Genomic DNA, 13,612 nt, shown 5'->3' on the forward strand with positions numbered 1-13,612 from the left:
ACACACACAGAGCACACACACACAGCACACACACAGAGACCAAACCAGCACACAGAGACACTCACACACAGAGACACACACAAGACCTACACACAGAACACACACACACACACACACACAGAGACACACACACAGAGACACAGATACAGAGACACAGACACAGAGACACACACGAACACAAGAGCCACACACACACGCAAGAAGACACACACGCAGACACAGACACAGAGACAGACACACACACGATACACACACAGAGACACACACACAAACCCACAGAGACACACACACAAACTTACGCACACACACACAAGACACACACACACAGACACACACACACACACACGACACACACACAGAGACACACAAAAACAGACACACAAACAGATACACAGAGTAAGAGAAACATACACAGACACACACACACAGAGACAAAGACACAGAGACACACACACACAGAGACACACACACAGAGACACACACACAGAGACACACACCCACACACACACACACACACAGACCGACACAGAGCACACACACACACCCACACAACGACAGACACACACACACAGAGAGACACACACACAGAGACACACACACAGAGACACACTCACAGACACACACAGAGACACACACACAGAGACACACACACACAGAAAAACAAAGACACAAAGACAAACACACACAAACCACGCCACACAGACAAACACAGACCCAGACAGTCACACACACACACACACACAGAGACACACACACAGAGACGCACACAGAGACACACACACACAGACACACACACAGAGACAAACAAACAGAGACACACAGAAAGAGAGACAAACAAAGAGACACACACACACAGACACACACACCCACAGACACACACACACACAGAGAGACAGACAACCAGAGACACACACACACAGACACACACACACAGACAGAATCAAAGCCACACACAGTCACAGAGCCACCCACACACACCCACACGCAGACACACACTCAACCCCAGACACCCCCACACACCGACTCACCCACACCCTCTCACAGCCAGTCGCTCACCGACACGGCCACAGAGAGACTCACACAGACACTCACAGTCTGAGACACACATAGACACACACACATACAGAGACAGACAGACATACACACACAGAGACACACACCGAGACACTATGTCACAGAGACAAACACACAGACACCATCTTACGGAGACAAACTCACACAGAGAAACACACACAGACACAATCACAAACACAGAAAAACAAAGAGACAGTCGCGCAGACACACAAACAGAGAGACAGACAAACACAGACACACACACACAGAGACACACACACACAGACACACACACAGACACAAACACACACACAAACACAAACCGAGACACACACTCAGACTGGATCACAGACAGAGCCTGCCAGACACACAAACCCAGCCCCACCATGAGACACAGACAAAACACCTGACACCCACAGCCATAGACACCCACTGCGAGACACACAAGTTCCTTTAGTACCTAAACAATTGAGCTAAAAATGAAGGTATCTATGCAGAGTTTCAACTAGCTATGGTTAAGTTTTCTAAGGACAATCTATTTTCTTTCGAAGAACAACACACTAAGAAAAAATGTTAAATGTTCCTTTATGAACTACATATTTGGGCTTAATATTAAGATATTATAATATATTTTCCACTATAAATGGCTATGGATGCTGAATAAAAAATATTTTCTTGTAAAAACATACAAAATAAGAAAAAATGATAAGTGCTCCTCTAGTACATATAAAATTGGGCTAAAATGAAGATATTTTAGGCAGAGTTTCAACTAGTTATGGCTAAGGTTACATTAGCTAGACTAGGCTATTAGTTAGTTAGGCTAGGTTAGCTAAGTTAGCTAAGTTAGAGTTGTCAAGGCTAGGTTAGCCTACGTACGCGCGCGTACGTAGGCTAACCTAGCCTAACCTAACATAGCCTAACCTAACTTAATCTAACCTATTCTAACCTAACATAACCTAACCAAACTTAATCTAACCTAACCTAACTTAACCTAACCTAACATAATCAAACATCACCTAACCGATATGCGCGCGTACGGAGGCTAACCTAACCTAATCTAACTTAACCTAACCTAACAATATTTTGTCTGATTTTGTGTGTTTTCGCAAGAAAATAGCTTGTCTTTAGCAAACTTAGCCATAGCTAGTTGAAACTCTGCATAAATATCTTCATTTCATCCTAAGTGCCTAGGTACTAGAGGAATATTTAACATTTTTTTTTTTATTTTGTGTGTTTTCGCAAGAAAATAGCTTGTCTTTAGCAAACTTAGCCATAGCTATTTGAAACTCTGCATAAATATCTTTATTTAAGCCTAATTTTTTAGGTACTACGTGAACATTTAACATTTTTTCTGATGTTGTGTTTTTTTGCGAGAAAATAGCTTGTCTTTAGTAAACTTAGCCATAGCTAGTTGAAACTCTGGATAAATATATTAATTTTTAGTCTAATTGTGTGGCTACTAATTGAACAAGGAACATTTGTTCTGATTTTGTGTGTTTTCTCTAGAAAATAGATTGTCTCTAGCAAATTTAGCCATAGCTAGTTGAAACTCTTCATAGATATCTTCATTTTTAGTCTAATTGCGTATGTACTAAAGGAACATTGATCATTTTTTCTGATTTTGTGTGTTTTCACAAGTAAATAGCTTGTCTTTAGCAAACTTAGCCATAGATAGTTGAAACTCTGCATAAATATCTTCATTTTTAGTCTAATTGTGTAGTTAATAAATTAACATTTAAAATTTTTTCTTATTTTGTGTGTTTTCGCAAGAAAATAGCTTGTCTTTAGCAAACTTAGCCATAGCTAGTTGTAACTCTGCATAAATATCTTCATTTTTAGTCTAATTGCTTAGGTACTAAATGAACATTGATAATTTTTCCTGATTTTGTGTGTTTTCACAAAAAAATAGCTTGTCTTTAGCAAACTTAGCCATAGCTACTTGAAACTCTGCATATATATATTCATTATTAGTATAATTGAGTCAGTACTAACGGAACATTGATCATTTTTTCTGATTTTGTGTTTTTTCACAAGTAAATACCTTTTGTTTAGCAAACTTAGCCATAGCTAGTTGAAAATCTGCATAGATATCTTCATTTTTAGTCTAATTGCGTAGGTACTAAAGGAAAATTGATCATTTTTTCTGATTTTGTGTGTTTTCTCAAGAAAATAGCTTGTCTTTAGCAAACTTAGCCATAGCTACTTGAAACTCTGCATAAATATCTTCATTTTTAGTCTAAGTGCGTATGTACTAAAGGAACATTGATCATTTTTTCTGATTTTGTGTGTTTTCACAAGAAAATAGTTTGTCTTTAGCAAAATTAGCCATAGCTAGTTTAAACTCTGAATAAATATATTCATTTTAGACAAATGGCATAGGTACTAAGGGAACATTGGACATGTTTTATGATTTTGTGTTTTTTCGCAAGAAAATAGCTTGTCTTTAGTAAACTTAGCCATAGTTAGTTGAAACTCTGCATAAATATCTTAAGTTTTAGTTTAATTGTGTAGGTACTCAGGGAGCAGTGTAAATTTTTTCTGATTTTGTGTGTTTTCGCAAGAAAATAGCTTGTCTTTAGCAAACTTAGCCATAGCTAGTTGAAACTCTGCATAAATATCTTCATTTAGGCCTAATTGCGTAGGTACTAAAGGAACATGTGTGTGTCTGTGTGTGTGTGTCTCTGTTTGTGTGTCTGTGTTTGTGTCTCTGTGTGTGTGTCTCTGTGTGTTTGTCTGGCTGAGTGTCTGGCTCTGGCGGTGTGACTCTGTGTGTGTCTCTGACTGACTGTTTCTGGGTGTGTGTCTCTGTGTGTCTGTGTGTGTGTCTCTGTGTGTTTCTCTCTATCTGTGTGTGTTTCTGTGTGTGTGTGTGTCTGTCTGTGTGTGTGTCTGTGTGTGTGTGTGTCTGTGTGTGTCTCTGTGTGTGTGTGTGTGTGTGGGTTTGTGTGTGTGTTTGTGTCTCTGTGTTTGTCTCGCTGCTTGTTTCTCTGTGTGTGTGTCTGTCTTTGTTTCTCACTCTATTTTTGTGTGTGAGTGTGTGTGTCTGTGTATGTGTGTCTCTGAATGTGTCAGTCGGTGGTTGTGTCTCTGGGGGTGTGTGTCTGTGTGTGTGTGTCGCTGTGTGTGGGTGGGGGTGTGGGTGTGCGTGTGAGTTGGTGTCTGTGTGTGTGTGTCTCTATGTGGGAGTCTGGGTGGGAGTGTCTGTGGGTTTGTGTGAGTGTGTGCGTGGGTCTGTGGTTGAGTGTCAGTGTGAGGCTCTGTCGTGGTGAGTGTGGGTGTGTGGGTGTCTGTGTGTGTGTCTGTGTGGGTGTGTCTGTGTGTGTGTCTGTTTGTCTATGTGTGTCTGTCGGTGTCTGTTTCTGTCGGTGTGAGTCTCTGTCTGCGTCTCTGTGTGTGTGTCTATGTGTTTTTGTCTCTATTTGTGTTTCTCTCTCTGTGGTTCTATCTTTGTGTGTATCTTTTTTAGTGAGGGTGTGTGTCTGTCAGTTTGTTTCTCTGTGTGGGTCTCTGTGGCTGTGATTGTCTGTGTGTGACTCTGTGTTTCTGTGTCTGTCTGGGTGTGTCTCTCTGAGTGTGTCTGTGTGTTTGTCTGTGTCTTTGTTTGTGTCTGTTTGTGTCTGTGTGTGTGTGTGTGTCTCTCTGTCTGTGTCTCTATATGTGTGTCTCTGTGTGTGTGTCTGTGTGTCTGTGTCTCTGTGTGTGTGTGTGTCTTTGTGTGTCTCTTTGTGTGTGTCTCTGTGTGCTGTGTCTCTGTGTGTGTGTCTCTGTGTGTGTGTGTCTGTCTGTGCGTCTGTCTGTGTGTGTGTGTGTTTCTCTCTCTCTGTCTCTGTGTCTCTCTGTGTGTCTCTGTGTGTATGTGTGTGTGTGTGTGAGTGTCTGTCTAAGTTTGTCTGTCTTTGTGTTTCTCTGTGTGTGTGTGTGTGTGTGTTTCTCGTCTGTGTGTGTGTGTGTGTGTGTGTCTCTCTCTGTGTGTCTCTGTGTGTTTGTGTGTCTTTGTGTGTGTGTATGTGTGTCTTTTTCTGTCTGTGTTTGTCTCTGTGTGTGTGTCTCTGTTTGTGTGTGTCTGTGTGTGTGTCTGTGTTTTTGTGGGTGTGTGTCTGTTTGTGTTTGTGTGTGTCTCTGTCTGTCTGTCTGTGTGTCTTTTTGGGGGTGTGGCGTTTTTTGTGTGTCTGTGTCTGTGTGTCTGTCTGTTTGTGTCTGTGTGTGTGTCTGTCTGTGTGAGTGTGTCTGTTTTTGTCTCTGTGTGTGTGTGTCTGTGTGTGTGTGTGTGTGTGTGTGTGTGTCTCTCTGTGTGTGTGTGTCTGTGTGTGTGTCTCTCTGTCTGTGTCTCTTTGTTTGTCTCTGTTTGTGTTAGTCTGTGTGTGTGTCTCTGATGGATTCTGTCTCTGTGATTGTCTCTCTGGGTCTGTGTGTCTGTCCCTGTCTGGGGGTCGCTCTCTGTCAGGGTCTGTGGGTCTGGGTGGGGGTGTGTGGGTCTCTGTGTCTGTGTCTCTGTGAGTTTGGGCCTGTGTGTGTGTCTCTGTGTGTGTGTGTCTCTGTGTGCGTGTCTCTGTATCTGAGACTCTGTGTCTGAGACACTGTGTGTGAGACGCGGGGTGTGGGTGGCTGTGTGTGTGTGTGTGTCTGTGTCTCTCTGTGTCTTTCTCTATGTGTCTGTGTGTCTGTGTCTGTGTCTCTGTGTGTGTGTGTCTGTGTTTGTGTCTGTGTGTGTGTGTTTCTGTGTGTGTGTGTGTCTTTGTGTGGCTGTGTGTGTTTTGTTGTCTGTGTGTTTTTCTCTCTTTGTTTGTCTGTCTGTTGCTGTCTCTGTGTGTGTGTCTCTGTGTGTGTGTGTTTCTGTGTTTGTTTCTCTCTGTGTGTGTTTGTGCCTGTGTGTGTGTCTCTGTGTGTGTGTCTCGGTCAGTGCGTGTCTGTGTGTGTGTGTCTGTGGGTCTGTCTGTCTGTGTGTGTGTCGCTGTGTGTGTGTCTCTGTGTTTGTGTCTGTGATTCTGTGTCTCTCGTAGGGTGTCTCTGGGTTTCTGACTCTGTGTTTCTGTCTGTGTGGTTTTGTGTCTGTGTGTCTGTCTCTCTCTGTGTGTGCCTGTGTGTGTGTGTGTGTCTGTGTTTGTCTCTGTGTGTGTGTGTCGCTGTGTGTGTGTCTCTGTGTGTGTGTGTCAGTCAGACTTGGACTCTGTTAGTGTGTGTGACTGGGTGAGAGTAACTCTGAGAGTCTCTCTGTGAGAGGCGCTCTGTGTGAGAGTCTGTGAGAGAGTCTCTCTGTGTGTGTCTGACTGAGAGGGTGTCTGTGTGTGTGTGTCTGTGTGTTTTTCTGTGTGGGTGATTGGGTGTCTGTTTGTGTGTCTGTGTGAGTGTGTGTCTGTGTGTTTGTGTGTCTCTCTGTTTTAGTGTCTGTGTGGTTGTGTGTGTCTCTTGGTGCGTGTCTGTGTCTGTGTCTCTCTGTTTGTTTGTGTGTGTGTGTGTCGGTGTGTGATTGTGTCTGTCCGTTTGTGTGTGTGTGTGTTTGTGTCTGTATGTTTGTGTGTGTGTGTGAGTGTGTGTCTGTGTGTCTTTGTGTCTCTGTGTGTGTGTCTCTGTGTGTGTGTCTGTTTGTGTGTGTCTCGCTGTTTGTGTGCTCTGTCCGGGTGGCTCTGTCTGTGTGTGTGTCTGTGGGTGTGTGTCTCTGTGTGTGTGTGTGTCTGTTTGTTAGTCTGTGTTTGTTTGTGTGTCATACTGTGTGTCTGTGTGTGTGTGTCTGTTGGTCTGTGTCTCTGTGTGTGTGTCTCTGTGTGTGTGTGTGTGTGTTTGTTCCTGTGTGTGTGTGTGTCTCTGTGTGTGTGTGTCTGTGTGTGTGTGTGTCTGTGTGTGTGTGTCTATGTGTGTGTGTTTCTATGTGTGTGTTTCTGTCTGTGTCTGTGTCTCTGTGTGTTTGTGTCTGTGTGTTGTGTCTCTGTGTGTGTGTGTGTTTGTGTGTTTGTGTGTGTGTTTGTGTGTGTGTGTGTGTGTCTCTGTGTGTGTCTGTGTGTGTGTGTGTGTCTCTGTTTGTGTGTCTCTGTGTCTGTGTCTCTGTGTGTGTGTGTCTCTGTGTGTGTGTCTCTGTGTGTGTCTCTCTGTGTGTCTGTGTGTCTGTGTGTGTGTGTCTCTATTTGTGTGTCTGTCTGTGTGTTTGTGTCTCTGTGTGTCTGTATGTGTTTGTCTGTGTGTGTGTGTCTATGTGTGTGTGTCTCTGTGTTTGTCTATGTGTGTTTGTGTGTCGGTGTTTGTGTCTCTGTGTGTTTCTCTCTCTGTCTGTGTCTGTGTGTGTTTGTATGTGTGTTTGTGTGTCTCTGTGTGTGTGTCTCTGTGTGTGTGTCTCTGTGTGTGTGTCTCTGCGTGTATGTCTCTGTGCATGTGTCTCTGTGCGTGTTTCTCTGTGTGTGTGTCTCTGTGTGTTTGTCTCTGTGTGTGTCTCTGTGTGTGTGTTTCTGTGTATGTGTCTCTTTGGGTTAAACTTTTTTCGGCATTTTAGGCTTTTATTTTCTACACAAAACGACTAGATTTGTAATTAACACCACCTGAATTTAATAGAATATGGTCGGGGTGGGGCCCGGGGATGTCAGGTGGGGATCTGGGTGGAGCTCTGGGGGCGCCGGTGGTTTTTTGTAGGCTTTGGTAGGCCTTTGGGGATCGGGGGCTTCCTTCAGGGTTGGGGTAGGAGGATTGGAACCCTTTGGGTTGGGTTAGAGGACCTCACAACACTGTTCAAATGAAACTTGTGTATTATAACGACCACAGAGTTTCACCATTAAATTCTCTTCTAAAATCACTTCAAAAATCTTCTTTTAAAATGTCTCTATCTGTTTCGCCGAAATAGTTCCATAACCTGTCTAAAACAGTTTCGCCCAAATAATCCCTAAACGTCAATTCAGCGTGTTCCTTTGTTATTGACATCTCTGCGCTAATGCATTTCAAATTAATAAGAAACCTTTTCGCGCGCTAAAACAATTCATCGCTAAGATGTTTCTTGGAGAATTGTTCCCATGGCCTCTGGTTATTAATATCTTTTGGAGTTCGACCAGTAGAACTGTTCCCGAGGCAAAGACATTAATGATTTGGATCTATTCCTGGAGAAATGTTTCTAGGCGAAAATTTTTAAAGTCTGACAGATGATGTCATTGATTGATTGATCTGTCAAGAAAGGGGAAATTAATTTGTTGTTTCTAAGGGGAATTATTGATTCACGATAGGTGAATTGAGGTCGACAGCACAGGTGTTCCAAGGTCGATGTTGTTGTTGTTGTAAGTGCACGCTCTCAGCGAATGTCAAGGTCGATGTTGTTGTTGTTGTTGACACACTTTGATTACGCAATCAAGTTCTCGGAAATTCACTTCCCCCTCGAGTCCTAGATCAATAACATTGTTTCCCGTTAGTGCGCATGTGCAACCTTCGTTCCGGAGCTATTGCGAACAGAAACAACAAATAAATCGACCTAGGAAAAAAGAGGTCATTGACCGATTACGCAATCATTCTCCCTAAGGATTCCATGCCCTTATTAGGACCATAAACCACGTGGTGATCGTGGGAGTTTTAAAAAAAAGTGTCCGGATCGGGATTCGAAGGGGTATTGTAATCGTGGGGCTGGTACCCCCTCCTCTACTCACTGCTGCGGTTAAGGTAGGAAATGAGGTTAGCAGCTGATTTTGTATTAAATCAGGAATTAAGCAGGGTTGTGTTCTATATCCCTTTATATGGATTATTTTGATGGATTTTGTATTAAGGAGCACAGGAAAGGCAATGGGAGATCACGAAATCAAATGGGGAGGAAAAAGTCTCCTGGACTTAGATTATGCTGATGATTTAAGCATCCTAGAGGAAAGTGTGAGCAAAATAAATGAACTCTTACAGTCTTTGCAAGTTCAGGGAGCTAGAATAGGTCTGAAAATTAATATTAAAAAGACCGAGTCACTATGGCTAGGAATTAGTAAGGTAGAAAAGGTGATGTTGGACGACGAATAGATAGTTCAGAGGGGTAGCGTTGCTTATCTTCGTGGAATTATTGGTTAAGGCAACTTAAGTAGTGAAAATGTTAAAAGCGGATAGACAAGACTCATGAAGTTTTTCCACAGTTAAAAAAGTTTGGAAGAATAGGAAGATAAGTCTGCAAACCAAGATTAGGACATTAGAAGCTACAGTGACGACAGTAGTCTAACATGGCTCTGCAGCATGGGCACTTCGATAAGCGGATGAAGATTTGCTAGATGTTTTCCAGAGAAATCGCTTAAGGATTGTTCTGGGTACCCGGCTGACTGACCGTATTTCAAACAATAGGCTGTACGAAAAATGTGGTTCAATACCGCTCTCTAGGTCTATAATGAAAGAAAGGTTGAGGTGGCTAGGGTACGTTGTGCGGATGACAGATTGCTGAAGATTGTTCTTTTCGGCCAACCGTCTAGGGCTAAACGGAGAACACGTCGTCCTCGTCTGGGGTGGGAGGACGTCATAAAGAAAGATTTGAAGGAAATGGGAACTTCGTGGGAGGGTGTAAAAAGGGAGGCTTTGAAAAGATTGGGATGGAGGAGGAGCGTGCGTAGTTGTGTTGGCCTCAGGCGGCTTGGTGCTGCGGTGAGTTGTTAGTAGTATTAGTAGTAGTAGTATATCGAACATTCACAGTAAATTGATCTGTTAAATCCAAATCTGTTAAATGTCTATTATTGTGATTTCATTTTTTCCTTCGTTTGGGGAAAATAAACCAAACAAGAAAAAAATGATTATCCCCCTTTTTCTTAGGCACAAAACTCTAAGCCTCCTTATTCACCCTCCCGTTTCCTTTTCCCTAGAGTTTCGATTCGATTCACCAGCCGTGAGACAAAACAAGGGGTTTTACCAACTATGTATAAAATTTCGGTATCATTTAATTAAATCTACTGAAAAATGCAAATTCTATAAAGAGAAACAAAATTAAGGAAACCTAACCTAAGCCAACCGAACGTAACCTAACCCCCACCCCTAATGTGCAGATATATAGCCAAAATTATACAAGGTCAATACATTCTGTTTAAGTCCAATGCATTGTATCATTCTTCGCTTGTTTTTGTAGCTATGAAACCGGTTTTCTGAGATGTAACCTAAGCGTAATTCTTGAGTATATTCCGTATTATTAGCAAGTACCAAGATTTCTATTTCATTTGTTCGGAAAAAAATTAACTTCCTAATGATATAAGTGTCCCTAAACCTAAATATCTCTATCTCCGGCATAAAACAATAAAAGTTATAAGGTTTTTCTAAGATTTCAGGGAAAGAAGATGTCGGCTATTTATTTTCTGCCGTTCATTCGAATCGGTTATCCAAGCTCTACTATTTATGGCAAGACCGCCCAATTAATTCTAGATAGTTTGGCCAAACAAACTAAAAAAGTTTATAATGGACAAGATGATTCTTTATGTTATCGAATCCCCTTATTCTGAATCTTTCAGATGAACCCCGTCTTCTCTATTTGGCCTTTTCAGAAGTCCGGATACATATTTCCTCGTTACAAACTTCGTAGTAAAGGACTAGAAAAGCTTCAGCAACGTTGTATGAAGAGCAAACATTTATTAAGAGGTTGACAAAAAGCAGTGGCGTAATTTCGTCAAAATCTTGGGGGGTGGGGCAAATTTGGAGCCAATTTTCTCAAATCAAGTGAAAATAACAGTTAGAACTGAAGAATGAGCCACTTGGTACCATAAAGGTACTATTTAGCACTATAAAAATACTACAGAGGTACTTCATAGTAGCCTATTATAAAGGACAATGTATACTACAAAAACAGATCTGTTGCTCAGCTGGGGGCAGGAGCGAATCTCCAGCATTTTTATTGGGGGGGGCAAGAGGGATCCATATCCGGGTAGTCAAAGGGCAAGGAATGTATAATAATTTCCTTCTCCACATTATTGGGGGGCAACTGCCCCCTTGCCCTCCCAAGCGACGCCCCTGGCTGTGGGGGCTGCAAATTAAGGTCGGGGGGGGGGGCAAATCGAGGTCTGGGAGGGACAGTTGCCCCCTGCCCCATAGCAAATTACGCCCCTGACAAAAAGCTCAAAAGATATAAATAAAAATATCTAATCCCAACGATCAACAGTATTTTTTTTCACCCCCTAATAACTGATATAATTACAATTTGTTGAAAACGTCGTGATAATCACGGTAATGTGGGTTAGTATTTATGTTCACTTTGAAGAATACAATATCTTAAAACTCTTTGATTATTAATGAAATATGTCAAAGCCGACCCACACTGTCATCATTGCCAGTGCGCTAGCACATCCTTAGTAAACAATAATTCTGGTCCAATATGTTTTTTTTTTCTCCATCGCCGCGCCCTTTGGAACAAAGGCGTCGAGGTAGGCGGGTAAAAGGGGACTCGTTCAATCGGACATGGGAACGGTTATCACCCTTATTAATAATCAAAAGTGATTGGCGGGCAACTAGCCCCCCCACGCCCGCCATTCCCCCAAACACATCCAATCAGAATTTTGAGATAGCCATTTTGTTCATCGTAGTTGATTTTCAGATAGAAAATATATTTTTGAGGAGGACACTCCCCCACAACCATCGGGGCAAGGGTTTTAAATTATGCCCTGAGGACATATAAGAACGATGTTGGCACAATGTACAATTTATTAATTTTTTTTAGAGCAGGGCACTTCCTATGGAAGGGGTCGTCGTAGAAACTTCAAAAGGGGCTCATTTGATTGGAAACTGAGAGTTCTAGAGCCCTTTTTAATAGTCGAAAGTGATTGGAGGGCAACTAGCACCCCTCCAATCAAAATTTTGAGATAGCCATTTTGTTCACCGTAGTTGATTTCCAGATAGAAAACATGTTTTCGAGGAGGAAACTCCCCCACAGCCCTCAGGGCAAGGGTTTTAAGTTATGCCCTAGGGGCATATAAGGTTTTTATAGAAAGCGTTGTCGTAGAAACTTCAAAACAGGTTCATTCCATTGGAAATTCGAAGGGCTAGTACCGTTTTTAATAGTCGAAAGTGATTGGAGGGCAACTAGCCCCCCCCACGACCATCATTCCCCCAAGCACATCCAATCAAAATTTTGAGATAGCCATTTTGTTCGGCGTGGTTGATTTCCTGATAGAAAATATGTTTTTGAGGAGGACACTCCCCCACAACCCTCAGGGCAAGGGTTTTAAGTTATGCCCTGGGGGCACATAAGGTTTTTTATAGAAGGCGTTGTCGTAGAAACTTCAAAAAGGCTCATTCGATTGGAAACTGAAAGGACTATTGGCCTTATTAATATTCGAAAGTGATTGGACGGTAACCAGCCCCCCCCCATGCCCATCATTTCCCCAAACACATCCAATCAAAATTTTTAGAAAGCCGTTTTGTTCAACGTAATTGATTTACAGTTAGAAAATATACGTTTTTGAGGAGGACATTCCCCCAAAACCCTCAGGGCAAGGGTTTTAGGTTACGCCCTGGGGACCTATAATTTTTAAAGAAGACATTGTGGTAGACACCTCTAAAAAGGCTCATACAATTGGAAAATCAAAAGGCTAGTGCCCTTTTTAATATTCGAAAGTGATTGGAGGGCAACTAGCCCCCCCCCCCACGCCCATCGTTCCTCCAAACACACCCAAGAAAATTTTTTAGATAGTCATTTTGTTCAGCGCAGTCGATTTCCAGATAGAAGATATATTTTTGAGGAGGGCACTCCCCCACAACCCTCAGGGAGAAAAAAGGTACTTTTAGTTCAAAGTAACCCCGTTTAATACCCTTTTTAATAGTCGAAAGTGATTGGAGGGTAACTAGTCCCCCTCCCATGCCCACCCTCCCATTTACCCATTATGTTTAAAAAATAAATGTTGCCTTAAGATTAAATCAAAATGCACTGTCTTAATGCTAATTACCAATAAGGCATCTCAGTCATCCCAAGAACGTCTGAGGGTATTATGTTCAAACTTTCGGGGCTACTTCTGCTCTTAAAATTTAACCAATTCAAAATAGTGTAAGTGTTTCCAAGCTATCAAATAAAGTAAACAGATTTTTTTGCGAATGGTATCAAGTTTTCTATTTGAGGTCAACTAGAAGAGGTACGAAACTAAATTAAACACTACTATTTGTGTCCAGATTTTTTAAAAGGGTGTATGTTATTAAAAATTGCTGAAAATTTTTCCCCAGCATAAAAATAGCAGGTCAAACTATAGTCTTAAAAAAAGAAAAGATTTTTAAAAAAAACCATGTCAATATAAAACGAACAGAAATTAATAAAAAAAACTATTTCCACAAAATAAGTTTTTCAAAGAAAAGTAAAGAACTCCATTAAACCAAAAATGAGCAAAAATAAAATCAAATAATCTACCAAGTGTGAAACTACCTCAAATCAGCATCGATAAATAAATGAAACCCAAAACGAACAGAAATTACAATAAATAACCAAGTCAAACTCAACACGAGGAAAAATTAACATGAGTAGGGCTTAAAACCCATATGCCTTCCGAAGGCCAGAACATAATTTGCACTTGACTGAAAAAAAATACAAATGAATTTGAATTGTCAGTTCAGTATTTATATACTGATATTTAGTAATCAAAATGTTATATTATTTGATTTATTAAAT

The 13,612-nt window shown here is 41.6% G+C and overlaps 1 protein-coding gene across 2 annotated transcripts in view; it reads right to left on the reverse strand.

Moving 5' to 3' along the window:
• The window catches only part of LOC148956702 (protein-lysine N-methyltransferase SMYD4-like), a 70,934-nt gene that overhangs the window by 42,137 nt on the left and 15,185 nt on the right, over window positions 1-13,612 (reverse strand). The gene's annotated exons all lie outside the window — the stretch shown is intronic.

Source organism: Artemia sp. Qi Xiang Cuo, chromosome 1, assembly GCF_049724085.1.
Source record: "Artemia sp. Qi Xiang Cuo chromosome 1, ASM4972408v1, whole genome shotgun sequence".
In the NCBI taxonomy this organism is placed as follows: domain Eukaryota; kingdom Metazoa; phylum Arthropoda; class Branchiopoda; order Anostraca; family Artemiidae; genus Artemia; species Artemia sp. Qi Xiang Cuo.